The sequence below is a fragment of the Phyllostomus discolor genome, chromosome 4, assembly GCF_004126475.2.
Source record: "Phyllostomus discolor isolate MPI-MPIP mPhyDis1 chromosome 4, mPhyDis1.pri.v3, whole genome shotgun sequence".
Classification (NCBI taxonomy): Eukaryota; Metazoa; Chordata; class Mammalia; order Chiroptera; family Phyllostomidae; genus Phyllostomus; species Phyllostomus discolor.
This window is the reverse complement of record NC_040906.2, coordinates 41637326-41662929: the sequence shown is the minus strand read 5'-3', so window position 1 is coordinate 41662929 and position 25604 is coordinate 41637326.

The window sequence follows — 25604 nt, the reverse complement described above, 5'->3', positions numbered from 1 at the left end:
AAGCACATAAGAACAGTGCTTCTTAAACTGTCGCTTGTGCATAAGGATCCCCTGAAGGGCTTGTGGAAACACAAATCCCTGGGTCTTAACTCCAGGGTTTTAGATTCATTAGGCCTGGATTGAGGTTAGATAATTTGCATTTTTAACAAGTTCACAGCTGCTGCTACTAGTGTGGTATGTAGACCACACTTTAAAAAAATCACCTCCATTTTATTATTATTATTATTATTATTATTTTTAAACATCTTTATAAATTTCTTCCAGTGTTAGCTCCATATTTGTTCAGCAGGGTTTTTTTTAAAGATTTTATTTATTTTTAAAGAGGGAAGAGAGGGAGATAGAGAGAGAGAGAAACATCAATGTGCGGTTGCTGGAGGTCATGGCCTGCAACCCAGGCATGTACCCTGACTGGGAATCGAAACTGTGACACTTTGGTTCGCAGCCCGTGCTCAATCCACTGAGCTACGCTAGCCAGGGCTCATTTTATTATTTTTTTAACTTTATTTTTATTGTTGACACTATTACAGCCATCTGCATTCCCCTCTGGCCACCTTTACCTAGCCCCTGTCCCGCCTTCCCTCTGGCCATCACCACACTGTTGTCTGTGCCAATGGATTATACTTCTGTGTTTGTTGGATATTATCTTCGTTTCGTAAATTGGTGCTGTACACTCAGGTGCACTTACTGCTGAAGAACAGGAGCGGGGGCAGCACTCGTGCATTCTGCAGCTCAAAAGGCGAGAAGGGAGCCACAGCTGCTTATAGTCAGGGACCCTTCTCCTTATTGCACAATCTGATAAGACACTCTCTTCCTCTGAGAGAGTGAGTGGAGTGAAAAGGAGATTTGAGGCTTTCTCCCAGATACTTTTTGAAAGAGAAGAGGCACCTCTTCATGTGACAAGGTAGGAACTCCAAAAAGGGACAAAATGGTCCTCCTCTACTAATTCTGGTCTCCCAGGGATGAGACCTCTTCAAAGAGAGAAATGTTGCAGGTCTATCATGTTATATACCGCATATATGGGGTAAGACTTAAAGTAGATAAAAAGTTTTAAAAGTGCCCAGGGAGAGAATTCAAAAGAAATGTGTTCAAGAGTGTTTCTCAGTTGTTATTCAAGTGCCCAATCTTTCTCTTGCCTCTGTTCTTCACTTTTGTTGAAAACTACAGTCAGGAAAGTATAACCACTTTTGTCCTGAGAATGCCCTGATACCAGAACTTCCTTTCCTCAGAAGTGATATGAAATGTTAGTTTTGTGTGAGAGAAAACTACTAGGAAAAGCTTTGGCTCCCCATAAATGTTATATTGAATATGATATATGGGAATTTTAACTCATCTAGCCATCTAGCAGGTTTTGCTAGTTTAAAGGTGGCAGAACATTTAAGGCGTCTTCTCTCAGTGGGAGAATCTTTCATTCCCCTCACACATATATATCATGAGGCTCATTAGGTTGAGCCATTAACATTGATGAGATTTAATGTACAGTGGGACAGAATAAGCCCCCAACTTCACAAGCTGAAAGTGGTTGTTAAATCAGTGTTTAGAAATCATAAAACATCTACTTGTTGCAGAGACATTTAACAAATTTTCTTAAATCCCCTAAAGATATTCACTTATGTGCCTTATTGTTTCATACCAATGATTCTTAGATCTCTGGCACAGAAGAAAATATCTGATGTACATTTTTTAAAAAAATGTAAAAAGTGGTCTCTGATGTTTTATTTCATTCTCCAGTCTTAAAATTGATGTTTGCTCTAGTACGAAACTCACCTGTTTTTCATCCAGCTTTTATCTGTGGCTTTAACTAGAAATGCAAATAAAAGCAGACTGAAGTAAATGGATTAGCTGTGGTACAGAAAACTCTGTTGAGGTTTAACCCAAGACAGGGGCAGAACATTAAGGTACCTGATGAATAAGAAAAACAGCAAACTTAGCAACTTGGTGAGAAGGCAAATAAGAGAATTAAAAAACTGTGAGGTAGTAAAGATGAGGCGAAAGGCTAAGGGGAACAGGAAGGAGAAGGTTGTGACAAACATTTTTTGGTAACTACTGTCACAGCATTAGGGCTGTGGAAGTAACAAGAGAAGTCAAAGAGATAGAAGTGTCGGTCGAAGGGGTTGAACCGGAGGAATCAGTGTGTACAAGGGAATGGGATGGAGTGCTGAGCTGTGTATGTGAGGTTAACAGTAGAAATCAGGCAATGTTTCAACAGAACATGTTACTCTCTTGTGGGCAAGAATGAAAAACAAGGTAAGAGTTCTTGTGATTAGAATATGTAAACATAGATGTCCTTACAGTGTGATAAAAACTTGAAAGCTGGGTTGGGGAGCATGATTATGTCTTTAAATATTTTAAGAGCTGTGTAGAAGAAGAAAAATGTAGTTTATTCAGTATGGGCCTAGTGCCAGTGGGAGGACAGAGGTAAATTCCTTCAGAATAAAAATCTCCTGATGTACTGAAGCAGGTCTTTCAGGCTGGCTGACTAGGGAAAATTCCGACTTTGGTGCTTCCCTGCCTTGCCATCATGGTCAATTTAATGTGTTTTATTTCAAGATTGTGGATTTAGAAATGGCAATAAATGGTGGAAAAATTGAACAGATCTGTACAAAAAATGTTAGACTCGAAATCATAAACATTCTAGAGAAAAACAAAGGCAGCAGTAAAACTTTGGACATTTCTCATAGCAATAATTTTCTGACATATTTCCTTAGGAAGGGAAACAAAAGAAAAAATAATCAAATGGCACTACATCAAACTAAAAGTTTTTTCACAACACAGAAAACCATCAACAAAATGAAAAGACAGCCTACTGAATGGGAGAACATGTTCGCCAAAGACACATCTGATAAAAACTTAATATAAAAATTTATAAGGAACTTATACAACTCAACACCAAAAAATACCCAAACAATTCAATTGAAAAATGGGCAAAAGACCTCATGAGATACTTCTCCAAAGAGGACACACAGAGGGCTACTAAACATATGAAAAGATGCTCAACATCGCTAATCATCAGAGAAATGAAAATTAAAACCACAATGAGATATTAACTCCCACTTGTCAGAATAGTTATCATCAATAAATAAACAAGTGCTGGCAAAGATGTGGAGAAAAGAGAACACTAGTACAATGTTGGTGGAAATGCAGACTGGTGCAGCCACTGTGGAAAACTGTATGGAGGTACGTCAAAAAATTACAAATGGAACTCCTTATGACCCAGTGATTCCACTTCTGAGAATATATCTGAAGAAATAAGAAATACTAATTTGAAAGAGTGTATACATCCCTATGGTTATTGCAGCATTATTTACAATAACCAAGATTTGGAGGCAGCTCAAGTGCCCATCCGCAGATGAGTGGATAAAAAAGCTGTGGTACACTTGTGCAATGGAATACTACTAGGCCATAAAAGAGGAAATCTTACCCTTTGCAACAGCAAGGATGGACCTGGAGAGTGTTATGCTAAATGAAATAATCCAGTCAGAGAAAGACAAGTGAGTACCAAATGATTTCACTTATATGTGGACACTAATGAACAGAATGAACTAACAAAAAAAAAATAGAAACAGACTCCTAGGTAGACAACAGACTGACAGCTGTCAGATGGGAGGAGGGTTAGGGACTGCGTGAAAAAGGTAAAGGGATTAAGAATAAAAAAACAACCTTGTAGACACAGACAATAGTATGGTGATTACCAGGTGGAAAGTTGGGTGGGGGAAAGTAGAAGAAGTTATAGAGGGGATAAATGCTGATGGAAGGAGACTTGACTTGGGATGGTGAACACACAATACAATATACAGATGATTTATTATAGAATTGTATACCTGAAACCTATATTATGTTATTAACCGATGTTATCCCAGTGTGCTCAGTGAAATACACACATGAACAAAGAAATGGAATAACTACTCGATAAAACTGTTTTGTGATTGAAATGAAATAGCATATGTAAAATGTCTGGCACTGACTTGATTGAAAATAATTTGATTTCTCATGAATACCTCAACTAAAGTACACTGCAAATGGATCTCATTTGAATATATTGCTCTTCTCAATTCTTCTTCTTATATTTACCCCTCAGGTCTACCCTTAGATATCAGACTAAATTGGGTGCCCTTTACTATAATAGCCTGAACTTCCATAATGCAGCACTTAAAAAACACCAAAACTCATATGTTGACAGTTTACAAATTCTATGATGGAAGGGACAGGTTTGTCTTAGTAACTATGGCATCCCTATAATCTAGCACAGAAACTGGCACTTAGTGTAAGTTCTCAATAAATTTTAGAAAGAACTCATAAATATTAAAATCCTGTCCATCCCAGTTTGGCTTCCATAGCTGTTTCCCCATTGCCTTACACACCTTGACCATTCTTAGTCTTCTAGTGTTACAGCTCTTTACATGTCTTCTGTACTCCTATCTTCAACTCAGTGCATTGCTAAGGAGGTTTTAACATCTATTTATGCATATGTCTTGAATTTATGTCTTCCTGTCATCCCTGTGCTATCATTCCAGCCTCCATAGATTCTTCTTATTTTTTTATCTAGTCGACTGAAATGGCCACCTGGCTTCTCACTTGCCTCCAGCATTTATTCGTTTACCAGTACCTATCACATGCATAACTGCTATCAGTTTCCTCAATGCAAATTTTGTCATGGATCTGTAGTGTATTTTGTAATGATAAATAATAAAAATATAATATATTGTAATGAAAATACCTCCTGATTCCCTATGGTCTCCTACGATGAACCCACCACCTCTCTGCATAGTAGTATCAAAAGAATAGTATATTTTGCCCTGGTCTGTGTGGCTTAGCTGGTTACAGCATCATCCCATAACCAAAAGTTTGCAGGTTTGATTCCTGGTCAGGGCACATCCCTAGGTTGTGGGTTTGGTCCCCCACCAGAGTACAAATGATCCTCAGTCCAGGCCTGTATAGGAGGCAACCAGTTGATGTTTCTCACATCACTGTTTCTTTTTCTTTCTTCCTCTCTCTCTGAAAGCAATGAAAATTGTCCTCAGGTGAGGATTTAAAAAAAAGAATAGTCTATTTTACTAGAGGAGGAGAATGTTTCAGTTATAATGGGTGGGAATAGAATGGGTTAATCCAGTGAATTTAACAGAGACATTTGGAAAAAGAAAAAAAATTCTCTTAAAAATTTTAGAGGGTTTATTCTTACAACCGCAAAAGTGAGGTAAGGCAAGCATACAAGCACTGCAGTGGGAATTCCTTCAAATGGAGAGGGTTCAGCTGGGTGTGACTTTTGTTGATGACACCCCTTAGTGTTTGTTTAGGAGTTTCCTCTTCATGGTAATGCTACTGTGAGAAAAGTCACATGTAAACTATGTTAACAGTGATTCAGGGCAAAGCAACATGTAGTCTAATTAATACCTCCTAGGAAGTTCCTGAAAGGTGTTTGGGAGATATTGGATCACTGAAGTCTGCAGTCATGGAGGTGTAAAGCTGTGACTGTAATGAGCCTGAGAATCAGAGCTGCGGGCACTACAGACAGCTAGTCGCTCCTGCTTCTTTCGTCTTGAGTGTAAACGAACCAGATGAACTGACTTTCCCAGTGGCCTCATGTATGCTAGAGGGCGTATTTCTTCAGGGGAGGAAATCAGTATAATTAAGTGACTCCACTGTTGTCTTTTAAATATTTTCTCATGCCTCTGTACCTTCACATATTCCTTCTCAGTCCCACTTTGCCTCCCTTTTCCTAGGACATAAACCTTCTTTCCAATGACTCATTCAAAATGCAGACACTGCTAGGAAATCCTTCCTGATTAGCTCCTCTTGACAGTTCATGCTTTTCCTGGCACCTTTTCATGCCATTTTGCCTCGTGTGATGTATTGTTGCTAATCTGCTTTCTGGATTCCTGTTTCATGTACTCCATAAGGCTCTGTAGTCTTAATCTGATTTACTCTCTTCCAGGGTGAGGACTTTTCTTTTGATTATCTCCCATGGCACTGAACAAAGTGGTTGGATCATGTTTGTTTCTCCCATAAATGTTGACTCATTTGGATTATACCTGTATTTGTTATAGAAGCCACTTTCAGTTTTATGGAGTGTGACTTCAGTTTGTAGATTACATCTGACATTTGGAAAATATGTCCTAAAATAATAGACTTTTGCTGAAAGGAGTCCTGTATATTTCAAGCCAAGATCCTTGATCTCCAGGTGAGGAAATTCAGAACGAGGGTTGGTGTGCTAGCTCAAGGTCATTCAGAACAGAAACTGACCAGAGTATCCAGACACCAGTGTGGCGCTTTTTGCTACAGAGTGCTCTTGCACTGATAAGGTTCAGGTGCAGCTATGTTGGCTGGCAATTAATTTTGCTGGGTTGAATCTGAGAATGTTCCATAGCAAGTGCTGCATAATAAAAGAGACAGAATTCCACCAGTACAGACTGAAATTAGACTGAAAGGAATATGACATAGTTATTTAAAAATGTTTAATTTCATAAAAGTAGATCAAAGTAATTATAGAGTAATAAAAGGTAAGCTGAAGCCTCTATGGACCAAAGGATAGATAAGCCTGGACATTTTAGAACAACTACTGTTCTTTCTACAAAACATTTCCTGGTTTTGTTTTCCATTGTCTAGGTTTTGTAAAAAAAAAAAATATTAAACTGGTTGGGTTGCAAACAAAGCCATGTTAATATAATGTGAGAGCAATTTATTCAGGAGTACATTTCTCCTTACATGAGGAAAAACATCCACTTAAATAACAATGTTGCCCTAAAAATTTTAATTTAATACTTCTATAAGTGCATCAGTTACCTTTACAGCATATTAAAAATGGAATATTATTCAATTGATATTTACTTATAAATTTATACTTTAATAATTTAGCTTTTCTCCTTTAGAATATATGCTGCAGAAATAGAAAATGAAGAAGAAAAAATCAATTGTTAAGAAACTTTGTTCCTACTCTAAATGTAACTTTCATATTCTAGATGTAAGACTTACTTGAAGTCCTTCAAAGTTAGGAGTGATTCCAAATGGAAGTAAGGTCACAATATGAGTATTACTTTTCATTTACAAGCAGCAGTTCTGAGAAACTATGGGAAGATTTTTCTTTATCAGGAGTTCCTAATGTACAGAAAAAATAGTGTTTTTAGAGAAAATTATAAAACTTCAATTCTCTACTCTTAGAGACTAGAGCTGTTCAATAAATACAATACAAATAGCAATTTCAATTTTATACAGTGGCTATTTAATGAAGAAAAACAAAGTGGGAAGGAGAAAGGAAAAAATGTACTTGGGTGGGGGGTGGGGGTGGAAAACAACGGAAACAGATATTAAAGACAAACCGAAATAGAGTTGCAGGGAGGCAGAAAGTCAGACATACAGAGGCTGAGCTGGATCTGCAGGGAATAAAGGAAATCCAGCCTACATAGTTTTAATTCTTAAAAAAAAATACTTTCTAGAATCAATTTTATGGAGAATAGATCTAGATTTCAAATTAAGGGTGAAAAAGTACATTTCAGCTTTTATTTCATTTTATTTTTTAGGGTTGCTAGTTCTACCTTTGGAGAGTAGACCCCTTATAATAAAAAAAATAAGAAGTATTGCTTATGTTTAATTACTTCTTTCCTGGATACCTTCCTAGGGAGTCTGAAAATAACTTTAAATACTTTTTAGTTTTGAGTCCTGGGGGTGTGCGGAAACATGGACACCGGTATTGATGTGATCATGGGCACACGTTATAATGATCAGATGGCTCAAAGGCAGAGGTCAGGACTAGTCAGTGAAGTGAGATCTACCTCCTCTAGTTCAATGTTGAGCTCTGGGCTGAGAGCAGGAGGGTGGGGTGGAGAGGGCCCCTGTTTGACTTGGTGCCTTCAAGTTAAATCACTTGCCTCAGTTTTAACAAATGTGAAATGTTTTACCTTTGCTTTCAATGAAGTTATGGAAATGCAAGTGTATTGACATAGGTGTAAACATTTATAACTCTTAGAAAGAAAGATAAGTTAGAACAGGCTCTATTTAGTAATAGAGTAATACTTTCAGGCTTTTTAAATCATATACTCACTATTGCTCCCCATTTACTGTGTACATTCCTGTATATTTCCTTTCTTTCAGAAAAGAGTTCATGCTGCATAATCAACACTCCTGAACACTCTTTCTGTATAATTTATAACATGTATATTTAAAATTTTGCATAGTTATATATAAATGTATTATAAGCAAATAGTATATAAGTAAATAGGTGATATACATAGATGAATAGTTTTTGCTTTTTTTTTCTGAAAGAGTAAACTTGCTGTCTGTTGAGTCCTCTCTAGCAGGATTTTCTCTTTGCTTGAAAGAATGGGCAGTGCCTCAATGATAGATCAGTGATGAAATAATGTACTGTTTGGGCAGGAAGGGTTTTAATGCAAAGCATTAGACATTAACAAATTGGACACTAGGTACCAGGGATGCCTTCCACCCAGAATGAAACAGAACTGACTCCTTGGGGAGTGCTCTGCAAGTATTGTGATTTCAGGACACCCCCTGCAGCGATGATCCAGGGAGAAGAAGCCAGAAATGATAGTAGGCAACACAGCTGCTCTAATAGTCCCTAATCCCTGAGAATGGAGAAGGAATACTGGAGAACTGGACAGACAGACTCAACATTCCCAAGACTTTGTAGAAGAGCTAAAGAGGAAGGCAGAGGACTCTTGTCTCACTCCCACCTTCCAATTCTCACACACCCTCATCTATACTAGGACATAGCTTCAAGAGAATGTGGGAAGTATAATTTCCACATCTCCTTGCAGAAGGGTGATGTAATGGAAATGCATTGAGCTAATTCACATTACCCATCAAATAGTGATGCCAGTGAATGACCCGATGAAGGGGAGACCATCAGACCTCACTCTTATCTTCCGTCCTCCCCAGTGATACTCTGAGGTGTGTGCAGAGAAGTTAGGCTGGACTTGGTGCCCTTTATTTTTGGCCCCTTGAAATTAAAGGGCATAATTTTAAAGAATGAAAGAATGAAATAAGGTATTCCATATTGACCCTAATTTTAAGCACTTTTATACCTCTCATCAAATACTGCCTTTCTAATCAAAATACTGATAAAGGAAGAAAAAATGATTAGAAAACTAGATATCAATTAACATTATCCCCATAAGTCTGAGTCATTTTCTTAGTAAAAAAAGTTGTGAATTTTAGAGTAGGCAAGTTTTCTGATGATGAAAGTCAAATAGAACTCACATGCTAACATATAACTTCTTTTTTTTTCACTGATACCCTAAAATGTACCATTTGGAAAAGCTATCACATATGAATACTTTTTAAACTAATGCATATTAAATACAGATTTTCATTTTTCTAGCAAGCAACTTCATAGTTTATCTGAAATGTGTGTGCTGGGGGCAGTTTGTGATCACTGGGGACTTTGAACTAAAGAAGTGAGGCAGCAAATGGGGTGGCAGTGCCCAGAGAGTTTTATAACAAAATGAGAGTGTTTTCTAAGGGACCCTGCTGCCTGGGGAATGCAAGGAGGAGATACAGGAGAGGCAGGCAGCCTTTCCCCTCAGAGCTGTGGGAGGAGATGCTGGATTCTACTGTTACTTGGACAGTGCCCTGTAAACAGCTCTGGACTGACTGACAAAGAGCTGTTTGGCTTGTGGATGGCAATTTCAAGGTGAATGGACAACATCCTGTTTGGAAAGTCACCACTCTGATCTGTGAAGGTAAAAACAGATCAGCTCATTTGGCTGAATTTCGTTCTATTTTCCTAGCAGTCATGGAAGAACTGAATAGGGCTAGAAGCCCTTATGTTTGGGTTTTTACTGACACCTGGGCAGTGACCAATAGCCTGGCAGTGTACTGAGACAAGACTACAATGGAAACTGGGCCTGCAAAAGGGATGTCAATATAAGGCAGGGTTCTGTTGAAATTTGAGAGGTGCATTAAAGCAGGACATGTGGATGCCATTCAAAACTCCCTTCCAGGTTTGGAACTTACCATCTGGTTTTTGTGTGCATTATACACAGGATGATTATACCCATGGTATGTAATCATTATGCTCATGTATAATGTGCATCCTTATTTTTCCCTAAAAATTTTGGGCAAAAAGTGCACATTATACATGGCAAAATACAGTAATTGGAATCAACAAGATATCACAGTGTACTCCCTTGAGGTGGCCACCTGTGTTCATGAAATAAGTGAATATGGGTCACAGCAACAATGCAGAGATAGGCTGAATCTAGACTTCAATCTGAGGCACAAAATGCCAATAAGAACTGTTCTGTCTGCCAGCAAAAGAGACAGATTATGTGGCAGATTCCCTGGGGGGAAGGCCCTGAGCATAGCTGGCAAGTGAGACTGATGTGGAAGCCCTGAGGCACTAAAAAATGGGTCTGGACACGAATAGATACTGACTCTGGACTGGACTTTGCTTGCCTGATGGGAGAAGTAAATGCTCAGAACATTGTAAAGGAGTGTGGACCAAGGAACTTCTTCAGACCAAGGAACACACTTTATAGCTGATAATGTCCAATCATGAGCAGGGAGATATTCTTCTCAGTATTAGCTTGATAGAGAAATGGAAAAGGCAAATAAAACATTTCATTGTCTAGAGTGGGAGGAGATAAAGGCATGAAGGGCTACTTACATTCTTTCATGAGTATTTGTTCACATGCAACATGAACATGAGTGAGGGCTAAAGGAATATTCCCACTAGGTAGATTACTCTGTTTTTCTGGCAAATCTGGGAAAGAAACAGTGAGGAAGGGTGCTGACATTCTTTCTTCCCCACATCACCTAAATTTTTTTCCTGTCTACTCGAATCATTGCTCACAGGACCAGGGTTACCAAGACAAGAGCTGCAACCAGGGATGATTCCTAAGCAATAAACTGTAGCTGTTATTTACTTTTATGGCACAATTCTTAAGGGCCTGATTGGGCAGGATGTGCCTTTACCCTATCTGGCAAATTTGGGGCTAACAGTGAAAGCACCGTATTTTTGGAGAATAAGATGCACCTAGGTTTTAGAGGAGGAAAATAGGAAAAAAATTTTGAAGCAAAAAATGTGGTAAAATATTAAATAACATAATATTTCACCAATGTAGATGTAAACAGAACTCAACAGCAGCATTAACAACCATTATTCCTCCCAAATATCGCGGTGGGCGTGGGGCTGTGGTTAGGTTCAGCCACTGCGTCTTATAGTCTGAAAACTATGTAGCCAAATTGCCCATTGGTAAAGATACCTAGTCAGTTCTGCATCGAGGTAACTTGACTCTCTGTGAGCAGAACAGGAATGATGGGGAGGCACATGCTAGACCAGTATTGCGGCCTGAAGTCTAGACTAGCACTGTGGCTGAACTTAATGTTCCATCCAAAGGTTCAGTAGAAATGGAGAGAAGAGAAAAATATTAGGTGAGGGTTAAGGAATGAAAAAACTGAGTTACCATGTGTTATGTAATGAGTCAAACCCCAAGTTACATTAACACCTTGAAAAGGTTCAGACCAAGAAATGATATCATCTCTTACCTTGATTATACCACATGCCTGAAAGGATAAAGCCTTGTGTCCCACTCCTGCTCTAGGAACCTGACAAAGTTAAATGAGAGCCTGCAAACCAGAATGGCCTCATCCTGGGAGATGTTTTTGTATAATATAAGGATGAACTGGATAGTTAATGACAGGGATTCTAGTCATGTGCTGGTACCTTTTGCTTTTTATGGTTGTTTTGCTGTAGCGGATCTTGTGTTGGAAGATGGGGGATAAAATATGATACTGTGATTTATAACAAATATGTGTCTGGTCATTTAGATGACCCAAATATATATAAGAAAGATATATATATATATATCTTATATACATTTGGTCTTTGTCTGAAGCTCACAGCCCCAGGAACTCTTGAAATTTCCTAAGTGTTCCTAAGAGTGAAGAAGGTGTCTTTTGTTATGTTGATGAGATGATTTTTGGAAAGGACCTAAGAATGGGGGCTGGTTGCCAGTGAGGCCAACCAGTGATTAGGGGGCTGTAATTTTCAGTATCTCCTGACCCCCAGCTCCAGAGGGAACTTGGAGGTTGCATCAGTAGCTGATGGCAATGATCACACCTATGTAATAAAGCCTTCATAAACACCAAAATGGATGGAGTTTGGAGAGCTTGTGGGTTGGTGAACATGTGGGGATGTGGGGAGATGGTGGCCTAGAGAGGATGTGGAAGCTCCTCACGCTCTCCCCATGCCTTGCCCTATGGATCTCTTTCATCTGGCTACTCCTGAGGTATATCCTTTCACAATAAACCAGTGATCTAGTAAGTAACATGCTTCTTTTTGGGCTCTCTTTTCTGTCCCATTGACTAATGTGACAGTCACATTAGTCACTTAGTCACATTAGTCACATTAATGTGGCGCATTCTTATGCCAGTACCAGGCTGTTTTGATTACAGTCGCCTTGTAATATAGTTTGATATCGATATTGTGATCCCTCCTATTTGTTCTTCTTTCTCAGTATTGCTGTGGCTATTCAGGGTCATTTATGGTACCATATAAATTTTTGAAATGTTTGTTCTATATCTGTGAAATATGTCATTGGTACTTTAATAGGGATTGCATTGAATCTATAAATTGCTTTGTTTAGTATGGACATTTTGATGATGTTAATTCTTCCAATCCATGAACATGGTATATACATCCCTTTATTTGTCTTCCTTAATTTCTTTCTCCAGTGTTCTGTAGTTTTCTGAGTGCAGGCCTTTTACCTCCTTGGTTGGTTTATTCCCCATTGTCTTTGTCCATGGGTCCTTTCTACATGATCTTTGATGACCCTCCCCCGTCTTCCCTCTATTATCCTCCTCCTTCCTCCCCTCTAGTTACTGTCAGTGTTTTTTATTTTCATGTCTCTGGTTGCATTTTGTTTTGTTTTTCATTTGTTTGTTTTATTGATTAAGTTCTACTTATAGGTGGAATCATACGGTATTTGTCTTTCACCACCTGGCTTATTTCACTCAGCATAATGCTTTCTAGTTCCATGCATGTTGTTGCAAAGGGTAGGAGTTCTTTTTTTTTTTTTTCCTGCCACGTAGTGTTCCATTGCATAAGTGTACCACCATTTTTTTATCCACTCATTTACTGATGGGTACTTAGACTGTTTCCAGCACTTGGCTATTGTTAAATTGTGCTTCTATGAACATAGGTGCACAGGTTCTTTTGCATTGGTGTTTCAGGGTCCTTAGGGTATAACCCCAGCAGTGGAATTGCTGGGTCAAAAGGCAGTTTCATTTTTAGATTTTTGGGGAAAATCCATGCTGTTTTCTACAGTGGCTGCACCAGTCCACATTCCCACCAAAAATGTACTAGGGTTCCCTTTTCTCCACAACCTCAATGGCACTTATTGTTTGACGATTTGTTTATGATGGCCATTCTGACTGATATGAAGTCGTATCTCATTGTGGTTTTAATTTGTATCTCTTTGATAGCTAGTGATTCTGAATATTCTTTTACATACCTATGGGTCTTCTGTATGTCCTCCTTATAATTTAATTGGATTATTTGTCTTCCTGGTGTGGAGTTGTGTGAGTTTTTAATATATTTTGGAGCTGAAACCCTTGTCCCAGATATCATTGGCAAATACATTTTCCCATGCTATTGGCTCCCTTTTCATTTTACTGCTGTTTTCTTTAGCCATGTGGAAGCTTTTTATTTTGATGAAGTCCCATTTGTTTATTTTTTCCTTTATGTCCCTTGCTCTAGGGGACAGATCAGTGAAAACATTGCTGTGTAGAATATCTGAGATTTCCCTGCCTATGTTCTCCTCTAGGACTTTTATAGTATCATGACTTATATTTAAGTCTTTTATCCATCTTGAGTTTATTTTTGTGTGTGCTATAGGTTGGTACTCAAGTTTCTTTTCTTTTCTTTTTTTTTTTTTTGCATGTAGCTGTCCAGATCTCCCAACACCATTTGTTGAAGACGTTATTTTTACTCCATTTAATGCTTCTGCCCCCTGGGTTGGGGGCGACTGAATGTTGGAGGTGGGGATGGATAAGGAGGGGGAGAGTAATGGGGGGGAAATGAAGACTATTGTAATTGAACAACAATAAAAAAATAATAAGATGTTTCTTTTAGTTCTGTGAGCTGTTCAAACAAATTAATTTAACCTAAGGAGGTGATTGTGGGAACCTCTGATTTACAGGCAGTGGGTTAGAAGTCCAAGTGATAACCTGGACTTGCAATCGGGATTCTGAATGGGAGAGGGTCATTGGAATGTCCAATCTGTGGCCACTTGGTCAGAAGCACAGGTAACCTGGGCTTGCATCTGGCTGTCTAAAATGTATAGACTGTGTGTCAGTCCTGTAGGACTGAACTCTTAATCTGTGGGACCTCATGCTGTCTCTGGGTAGATAGTATCAGAATGAGTTAAATTCCTGAATACCCGGGTGGTGTCTGAGAATTGTTGGTGAGAGTGACCCTTCTCTGTCAGTGGAATTGGGTCTGGGAATGCTTTTTAACTGCTTTATGAGTGAGAGCATTACAAAGGAAAATATCTTGATAGAAATATGAATCTTTAAGTCATATTTCCAAACTTCCACATATTTCATTCTTTTAAAAAATTTATTTATTTACTTTTAGAGAGAGGGGAAGGGAGCGAGAAAGAGAGGGAGAGAAACATCAATGTGTGGTCGCATCTCACACACTCCCAACTGGGGTCCCAGCCTGTAACCCAGGCATGTGCCCTGACTGGGAATCGAACCAGCAACCTTTCAGTTGATAGGCCAGCACTTAATCCACTGAGCCACACCAACCAGGGCTCGTTCTTTAGTTAGTATTAAAACAGGTTATTCCATGGCATTCTCTCCAATTATGTTTTCCTCCTAGTATAGATTAGTCACTGCTTGACCACCTGTCAGCATCCATCAACTATAATGGAGATAAATGTACAATCATCTTGACTAGGCATAGATATTCTGAATAAAGCACTTGCTCAGTCGAGCTCCCATGTCCCATTATTGGGTAAAATGAATTTTTTTGCACATAGCAGTTGTCCAAGTTATGATTTTGTTTCTTATAATCACTTGCAATTGTGTTTGAAATAAGCTATAATGCAATTTTCTCAATTTAATATGAGCTATTTTTAACAGTGCAAATCTCTGATTGCAATTTTTAAATTTTATCTCTTAGCATTAGATGGGCATCTATGTTTAATCATATTCACAGATTACCTCCATGAATACAAATGTTTTACATTATCTTTAAATAATGTCACTGTGTTCCAAGGTACCAGCAGTAATTGCATATTGATAACAGTCATTATTGTAAGTCATAGTCTCTAGGAGAAAATGCACTTGTATTTTTTAATAAGGTGCAACATTATTGTCTATGTTAAGATGATAGTTTTCTGTTTCATATAGAGACTATACTATCACTGTAATAGAGCTGGCATACCCTATGAATAGATGAAATGCAAAACAGAAACCTGAAAGTAACAAGATTTTGTAGTTTTGCAAAACTGGAATGATGATGTTATGAGTACCTCGGCAGAGCTAATATGAAGTTGCCATTATCTAAGACAGACCATAGAACTTGCATCTACACCCCAGCTAAAGTGGATAACAGGAGAGAAATCATTATTCTACATTTTTTGTAGCAAAATACTTTCAGATTTTGTATGGAGCTTATTGTACAAATTAATCTGGCAGTGTCCCAGGAAAAACTGTCCTTTTTCTTTTCTTTTTAATTTTTTTCTTTTTTAAATATTTTATTGTTTATGCTATTACAGTGGTCCCACTTTTCTCCCCTTCACCCCCCCTACACCCAGCCACCCCCACTTCCATAATCAGTCCTCACACTGCTGTCCATGTCCATGGGTTCTTCACATATGTTCTTTGATTAACCTGTCACCTTCTTTCAATCAGTCCTCCCTCCCACCTCCCCTCTTACAGCTGTCAGTCTGTTCCATGAATCTATGCCTCTGGTTCTATTTTGTTCCTTAGTTTATTTTGTTCATAAGCTCCCTCTTACAGGTGAGATCAAATGGTATTTGTCTTTCACTGACTGGCTTATTTCACTTAACATAATAGTCTCCAGTTCCATCCACACTGTCATAAAAGGTAGAAGTTCCTTCTTTCTTTCTGCTGTGTAGGATTCCATTGTGCAAGTGCATCACAGTTTTTTCATCCACTCATCTACTGATGGACACTTAGGCTGTTTCTAAATCTTGGCTGTTGAAGTAGCACTGCTATGAACATTGGGTGTATACATTCTTTTGATTGATGTTTTGGATTTCTTTGGGTATAATCCCAGCAGTGGAATTTCTGATCAGAAGGCAGCTCCATTTTTTTTTTTTTTTGATGAAATTCCATGCTGTTTTCTACAGTGACCACACCAGTCTGCACTCCCACCAACAGTGCACTAGGGTTCCCTTTTCTCCACATCCTATCCAGCAGTTGTTATTTGTTGATCTGTTGATGGTAGCCATTCTGACAGGTGTAAGATGATACGTTATTGTGGTTTTAATTTGCATCTCTCTGATGGCTAGTGATGTTGAGCATCTTTTGATATGTTTATGAGCCCTCTGTATATCCTTCTTGGACAAGTGTGTATTCAGATTGGGAAACACTGTCCTTTTTTTAAATACAGTGAAACATCATGTAATCAGTGGGGGGTATGAAACACTCATTTTCTTTGATCTAAGTTTTTATGAAATGAGTGGATTGTCATTTGGATAACCACCATGTTGCCTACATCCCAGGGATGTCATTCAAACTATATCCTATATGATTAATACTCCATTAACTGGCTCTAAGCAGACCTGTGTGGCTATCCACTGTAGCCTGGATGTCATAATATTTCAGTGACATTTTCAAGGATGAACAAGGGCTGGTAAAACACTCTCTGAGATGATTTAGAAAGTGTTCCAGCTCTCATTGTTTAGTGAATGAGTGAGTACCATTTTTTCTTTGCTATAATCTTTTGAAGCTCAAGTATCTCATTATAATTAAGAGTACTACTGATCTGAAATATGGAACCTACATTTTAATCTCAGGTTTACTACTAGCTGAGTGATAATTAGACAGGTTATTATATCTCTGGGCCTTACCAGTTGCCTCTGTAAAATGTGAAATTTGAATTTCAATAGGTATTTTTCAATCTTTTATTTTTACCAGTGGAACCCCTAGGGCTCAGCTAGATTTGGTTAGGAAACAGAGTGCCTGCTTAGTTTTTTGGGGGGTAAGTTCTAATATGTGGAAGGAAACTTCAACCCTGGTTCTCCTTGGTAAGTATAAAAAAAGACTCATTTGCTGAACTGCCAAAGTGTGTGTGTTTTCATTATACTCAGATTGTATATGAGGTACTATCTCATATCTATTTTGTGCTTATTTTTAGACTATATATTTAGATGCCATGTTCTAAGAAGAACTCCTCAAATTATGGTTTCAAAGAGGCTCTGGAATCATACAGCCCTGTTTTAAATTGAGTTTTGGCCATGTAATATGCTTTGACCAGTGGAGCGTTTGTGGATTAAATGTGAGCGAAGTATGGAAATGCATTTGTGCAGTTGAGTTGGCTCTTTTGCATGCCTGTACTTCCTCATGAGAAGAACCTGTCTTAGGTAGCTATTGGTGGAGCACAGCTGGGCACACACTGCCACCCAGAGCTAATCCTAGACTATGTAACCCATCCCCTAGCTGATGCTTGTTCATAAAATTAAAAATTAAACATTGTTTGCCATTGAGGTTTGGTTTGTTAGACAGCATTATTGAGTAGCTGAGTATAGTAATAGCAATTACTGTAATCTCATTAAATAACAATATGTACCAAAGTTGGTACTAATAAATCATTAAGTTTGAAAGCAGTATCTGTTTAGAAGTAAGTAATTGGAAAGTAATTTGAGAATAAGTTGGAAATATAAATGACAAACAAGAAATGGACAACCTGTGAGGCCAGAGAAGGCATAACAAATTTATAAACAATATTAAAACCACAAATGATAATTAATAATGGACAATACTGAAATGATAATTGATGAGCTCAAATTCAACGGTCTAACTATAAGTTGGTGGGAATAGTTAAAAAGGACTTTTATTTTCAATTGCTAGTTTATTTCCATTTTTCTAACTTGCTCTACAGAAGCCAGGGAGATCCAAGATGGCAGAGGAGTAAGTGGAGCTACACTAACCTCCTCCCAGGACCAATCTGGAATTACAGCTGAATTGTAGAGAAGTTATCCTGAATAACCAACTGAACACTAGCTGGAGAGAAGCCTTATAACCATGAACAGAGAGAAGAAATCACTTCATCACAACAAGATTGGAGGAAGCACGAGAGGGCTGGCTGGCCTCCCATGGGCGGCAGCTGAAGTTCCAGAGGGATATTTCAGAGGCCAGGGATTCCCCCCTAAGAAGCGTGGGGTCTAACCCCCCAGCTGGGTTCCACAGCCTCCAGCACCACAGCCAGAAAGGAACCCAGGTAACATCCAGCTGTGCAAAGCAGCAGGATTTCTGTCTGGCAGGGGCAGACACCTGGAGACTCAGATAGCTGCTTAAAGGGCCAAGACACAAAGTTTTGTTTGCAGCCCCTTACCCTGGGATCTGGCAGAGGGAGGGCAGAGTAGATGAGAGGGGCTTGAGGAAAGTCTGGTTCCTGGGAGAGAACTGAAGGGACAGTCACCTGGATCCCTGTGCTGATTCATTCCCCACACTGCAGAAGCCTTCTTTCTCAGGCAGAGCACTCCCCTCCCAGTGGCATCAGCCTGGGGAGGCGGCGCGGGGGGGGGGGGGTGGGGGGGTGGGGGGGCATAACCCCACCCACAGGAATTACTCTGCTCCACCCTCTGGAGGTTAAGCTGCTGATTACAGCTTGAGGTTATATAATTGATTAATTTAACAAGTAAGCTCTTTGGGAACAACATGAGACTTCAGCTGACCTTTCCTTCCTCCTGGCCTGTTGCTGATAAAAGCTGGCCTTGGTGCACAGCCTAGTTCTTTCTAACACAAACAGGCCCAGCAGAGAGGAAGCCACACACTGTGGATTGCTGATAGCTCCAAGGTTGACCAAGGTCAGGCACAAGCAGTGTCTCACGAAGGCCTACACCAGAGTCTTTGCAGATCTACCTAATACATAGAAACAAATTCAAAGAAGCGACCAAAATGGAAGATAAAGAAACAGTCTTCAAATCAAGGAGCAAAAGAATTCTTCAGAGGAAGAGCTAGATGAAATGGAGGCAAGCAATTTATCAGATAGAGAGTTCAGAGTAATGATTATAAGGTTACTCAATAGCATAAAAAAGACATAGAAGACATGAAAAGGGATCAGTTAGAAATAAAGAATGTAATATCTGAAATAATACAGTGGAAAGAATAAATAGTAGGTTAAATGAGGAAGAGTATTGAATCAGTGATTTGGAAGACAAGGTAGAAAAAATCATGGGCAGAGCAGAAAAAATAAAAAAAGAATTAAAAATATGAGGAGACCTTAAGAAAAGTTTTGGACAACATGAAGCATAACAAAAGTTTATTACATAGGAAATAAGAGATTGTATGTCCTCTGACTTTTTATAACCAAGTAAATTTACTTCAAGAATTCACTGGAAGATTGTCTCATTGCTTCATTCTATAATTACATTCAATCCCACAACAGTTATTTATGTATCTTTTTGGAAAAAATATCACTTAAAGTTCAAGTTGAATTTAACATCTCAGCCATCTTAAGGCTAGGTGTATGTATAGTGCTGGTGATAGGGGTGTTCATGGAGTACTTTATAATTTTTTTTTGGCGGTGTTCTTTTATTCTTAGAGGCTGGTGGGAAGAGAAAAAGGAAAAAGGAAAACTTGAAAGATTTTTTGGTATGTAAAGTTTGCCAGTGTGGAGGAGGGCTGAACTGCCATATATAAAAATGTGAATAAATTTGATAGGCTAGGATATTTTCATAAGAGAGCAAATTAAGAGAGATGTTAGGGTAGCCAAAAATGTTGAGGCACTAGCATGTTCAATATTCAATTTAAGGTTTCTCAAACATGTTTTTCAAATGTCAAAGTCTTTTGTCTCATACCTTCAGTGAAGTCTGTAACTCACAGAAGTGCCACATTGTTTGAGTTTTTGGTAGTGGTGGTGGGGATGAAGAATGGGCATAAAGAAAAGAAAGTGAACTAGCTAAAATGTGTAGCAGCTGAGTCAGTGAAGCACAGACAGAAAAAAGGAAAGCCTATTTGTGGGTGGTGGTATTGAGAGTGAGATTTGAAGTCCAGTGAAACCATGGCCTTCAAATCTCACTTGGGAATATACCTACTAAATAATTATTTGTCTTTCATCCAAAATTCAAATGGGGGCAGTGGTTCTCAACTGTGGCTGGATTCTCCCAGGGAGCTTCATTCAAGTGCATACCTCCAGATACTCCAATGTAATTAGTCTGGGATGGGGGGATGTCTACAAAGGTCCCCAGGTGGTTCTAATTGGCAACTGTCTATAGCCAAGTTCTCCATTCTGGGTATACATTAGAATTAGCTGGGGAGTAACAAATGGCAGTGGCTGTACCCTCTCTCCAGAGGTTCTGATTTAATTATTCTGGGACGGAGGCAAGTTATCACTTATTTTCAAAGCTTTCCAGGTGCTCCTCATGTACAACCAGAGTCAGATGGGGTCCCCAGAACACTGGAAAAAGTACAGGATGCTGAGGATGGTTGGAGGAAGAGAGAGAAACATGGGATGCTTTCTATGAAAATAAAACATTTATTTCACTCTGGCTAGAGGATTAGAACTCATTCACCCACGAACTTATTGAAGATTTCAAAGTAGCAAGAGAGCAGTAGCAAAATACTTGTGTCTCCTCTGGATTCATGGGTATTATGAAACCAAGATTACATTCAAAGTTGTGTGACAGTGAGCCTTTGGAAATAATTCCCATAATTCAGGAATATTGCATTGCCAGATGTGGCAAATAAAAACACAAGGTACACAGTTAAGCAAGATTTTCATATAAATAGCCAATATTTTTCAGTGAGTATGCCCCATGTAATTGGGAATATACCTACTAAATAATTATTTGTCTTTTATCCAAAATTCAAATTTAACTGTCCCCTATATTTTATAGGGAAGACAGGGAAAACTGAGTTTGTTTTTAAACTATGAGGGATAATGAGATCTTGGTACTGACTCACAATAGGTTTAGCAGGATGTACTGCATGCAGGATAACATGATAAATCCTACAGAAGAGACTAATTACCTAATACTTTTCCCTTGGTTTTTAGGAGTTTAGGATACACTAATTCAGTAATAAGTGAGAAATGATTTTTGGATACGCAGTAAACCTTCCTAAGAACTCTGACCCACTATTTAGCTCAAAGCCCCACTTGTAGATTGCGTGGTTCCATGTCACAGTGGCAATACAACAGAGCACCAAATATTGGAAAACATTTTGAAAAATTTGGGGTCATTTTAAAAATCATTCACAAAGTCCATAATTGTCTCTTACCCTGAATACTTATGCCTTAAAATTGTAGAAAAAGTCTGGTATTATTGGAATCCTCAATCTCAGTTAATTCAATAATAGTCATGTTAAGCTTATTGCTTTTTTATTTCTTTCACAGGACCTTTCATCTCAACTGTGTAGAAATTCATAGTTTGAAAAAGGCATGCAATTAATGAGTATAACAGATAGTCTTTGAGTAGAGGAGATTAACTTGTTAAAGACTTCGTTCTGGATAGAAAAAATCAAAACCAAAGAAACTTCTTAAACATTGCAAATTTAGTTCTGAACTGTAACAGAATTATAATTGCAGAATAAATTTAGAGATAGTCTATGATTCAAATGTTACATTCCATGTATTTTTATAGTGATATTAAAACAGTTCTCTTTAGAAAATAAAATGAATATGAATAAAAAATAAGGACTAATAGATGTCAATATTCATTAACAATACTGAGTACTAAATGATAATGAGATTTTATATTATTGATTAATGCATAGAAAGTCATTTATAACAGCATATCATGTATCATAATTATACATGATATAATTTTTAATTAGGACTGTAAAAATAAGGTAAGGGAAAACAACCCTTGGAATATACAGATAGAATATTTAGAAACCTGGGTAAGAAACTGAAGGTCTTAGGGGTACAGGGAATACCATCGTTTAATTTCTTCTAATTGAAGGTCATGACTTTGGAAAATAAAGAAGGCACTGAAAAGTGAACAGCTGGCTCTGTAGATGGTGTCAAAGAGCAGAATTTAGTTTTCAGGATGACGATGCATGATGCTAAGCTAATGCTCCTGGCAAAGGGAGAGTACATCTAATGAAGAGTGGGAAGAGCACACTTGGCAGAAGATTTGCTGACCAGAACAAGAAGGCAGTGATATATGAGCAGGGCAAAGAAGAAGGAACAAACAAGCTGTTAAATTATACCCTATGGAGGAAAACCAGCTGACTGAGGAAGAGTAAAAATAGTGGAGAGGTGATTAGTAAATTAAAAGGATAACAGGAATAAAGGGAAAGCAGAAATATTTGTGGCTTTATATGCTTACATCCATATTCACATAGTATGGGTAATGATAACATTTTAATGAAAAGGTAAGTCATAGTTGAAGGCCTTCAACTATGAATTGGTGGGGATGCGAACACTGGCAGGGAGAGCCATTTGACCCTGAAATCTTAAGTTGCTCCTGTATCTAGAAAAGACACTGGACAGCATAGAGGATCATGAGGTAGGGCCCAGAGAATTGGCCAGTGAATTTCCTGGTAATTCAATGTTTGGTGAAGGACTAATCATTGATTCTCTATCAAACAATTAAAAGTATTATAAGAGAAAATTAGCATTTTTTAAAAGAAATACACTTTGGTTTCTCTCTGTTTTCTTCCACTTAGATGGGATGTATTAACAAATTTCAAAAAACCTAGGGAATATAGAACACAGTTCAAATCTTGAGGGGATGAAGTCTAGATCCCTTTGAAGAGTGGATAGCAGAAGGGATGACGATGACTGATCCAACATAGGGATGGAAATGGACAGATTTGGAGGTAGGCAGTGTCTAGTACTTCAGCTTCCACATGTCTCTTCATGTCTGCTATGGACTTGATACTTATTTCAAAATTTAGCATGAAAAATTTGTAACTCTACTTTCAAGCCTCAATCCTCATTTCTTGCCTTATCAACAGCAGAAAGATGAGTCTGGTCTCCTCCTATAGTCACATCCTGTGTATGATTTTTTTACTGTTTTAGGCATAGATTACATCAAGGTCAGTGATTGCTCAATCATTTTAGGTTTACAACTCAGTTGCATTCACTTTTTCCAAAACTCTGTTCACTTACCCTCCCCAGCCTTGAAGCTGATTTGCAGTGGGTGGGAATGAACTGTTGCTGCCATGTCACTGGGTGGAGGAGTATTCATCTCTCTCTTCTGCCTCCTCTTCCTGACCTGTACAATCAACAAGTCATAGCCTTTACTTACTGGTATCTATCTCTGTATTTGCTTATATATGAAAAGCCATATTAAAGGCCTGCTGTGGATACTCAATACCACTCTAGTCACAGTCTGCCTGCTAGCTTCCTCTTTGTTAGTGTTCATGTTAAGCTGATGCCTTGGACTTCTCTTGGGCTTATAGGTGTGTGACCATCAGAACACGCTTACTTCTGACATCAGTTTTATTCATCTCTATTTCTCTTTATCCATGCTGTTGTGAGCTAGTGAACATGGATGGACTTTTTCTTATAGAGCTCCTGACACACAGCCTTCTCATCTCAGATCTCCACATGTAAGGAAGAGGTCCCCATTTCAGTCCCATCCTGTCTCACCCACCATTCAGGCCTGAGGAGGGAATATCACCCCACTGTGCTGACCAGGGACTGCTCTCCTGTGTTCCAGATTTACTCCTTCAGCCCTCTTCAGTGACCCTCAGCCATTATTCATGGGGGTAGGGAATAAAGAAATATTTTCCAATGTTTTCAGCAAATGTGTCTTGATTAGGCTCTTCTTTAATATTTTAAAACCAAAAAATTATTTTTTTCTCCTTTTGCCTTGATAAACTTAATTCTCTGAGGCAGTGCTAAATGAATATACTTCACAAGATACATTGAAAAAACAAACAGGCAATGTTTCACATCATACTGTAACAGGTATGTTTTAATTCCAGTTAGATTTGTATTCTGATAAATTTGTATTAAATTTATGGACAAAAGTCTTCATAGGCATGCCTGCCTATAATTTACATATTTCCAGAAAGGCAAATTTATTGGAAAACCTAACAGTCTATTAAATAAACTCAGAGAAGTCTCTCTGTCAATACTGGAGTTGTCTTGAGAAACTTATCTAATCTCCCAAATTTTCTTTTCCTTCATCTGCAAAACAGGAATAGTAAATTGTACCTATTTATTTCATGAAGTCTTTCCAATGATTAGATGTTTACAAAATATTTACCTTAGTGCCTAAAAAGTGCTAACTAAGTGTTTGATATTTGTGAACCCCTATTTTTATGTTGACATTGAAATCTTGGGATCTTGGGTAGAAACACATTGCAGAGAGAAGATAAGAGAGAGACAAATAAATAGTTTAGAGGATGTTTATAGACTGCTGGAACAAAGGTACCTTTCCCACGTGTCACTAACCATCTAGAGAGTGTTTGAGACATAGTACTTGTTCAAATGAATGCATAAATACTTTCTCAATTTTAAACTTTTTTATCTATTATGTTTCCTTCCATGTCTAACAAAAATAATTGAGCCTAAAAGAGAAGCCATACAGGATGAACATTTTTGGAAAAGAAACTTAAAGAAAATGTTTACTTTGAATGGTTTTGGCATTTTTTTTATTGTGACACAATCTGTCATATACTTAAAGAATAGTAACAGGTTTAGTAACAGATGATTCTGGTGGAGAAGTTTATATAATGTGGATGTGGTTTTTCTTTTTTTGCTTACAAGCAAAATGAATGAGACACCAAGGTAAACTCTGAGCATCAGCATTTTTGTTCTAACTTGTGATATCCCTGGGTCTCAGTGACCTGAGGTATTGCCGAACTAGTCGAGTTTCTGTGTGGAAGTGGAGGCGGGTGCTGGCACCAAAGTCCTTTAGTAGAACAGGCTACTGTGGTTCATTATTTATTTCCCTGCTTTGAGGGGTCTAGCCATATTGAGATATATGGGAAAAACAGCAATAGTGTCAAAATCTTCTAAACACAACTTTAAATACAATTATAAATATTATGTTTTATCAACCATGACCCTCTCTTTTCAGGGTCTAAGGGGGAATGAGAAAAATTACAGATTTTTTTTTTCAGACCATCATAGAGATTCAGAAGACAGAGTACAGTAGTTAAGGTTCTAGATGCAAGCAACAGGAACTGGCCATGGCTAAACCATGAGTTTGGTAAAATGTTGTTAGCGAGCTTGTGAGAACTGGGGAGATGGGAGAAGAAGGTTTGAAATAGGCAGGAACCAGTGGGGCTCCATCCAGGGGTGTAACCCAGACACTGTCCTTGGAACTGTTAAGCACCTTGAAAGTAGATAGATACCTTGGCTGGCAGAAGGGTTACTTATCTCACGCCTGGTTAATTATAAAACAAAATGGAACTGTGAGACAGTTTGAGACCTTTTTCTTTAAAGTATTTTAGAGGCATGATAACACCACTAGATTAGATAAAATCATTTAAAGGTAACT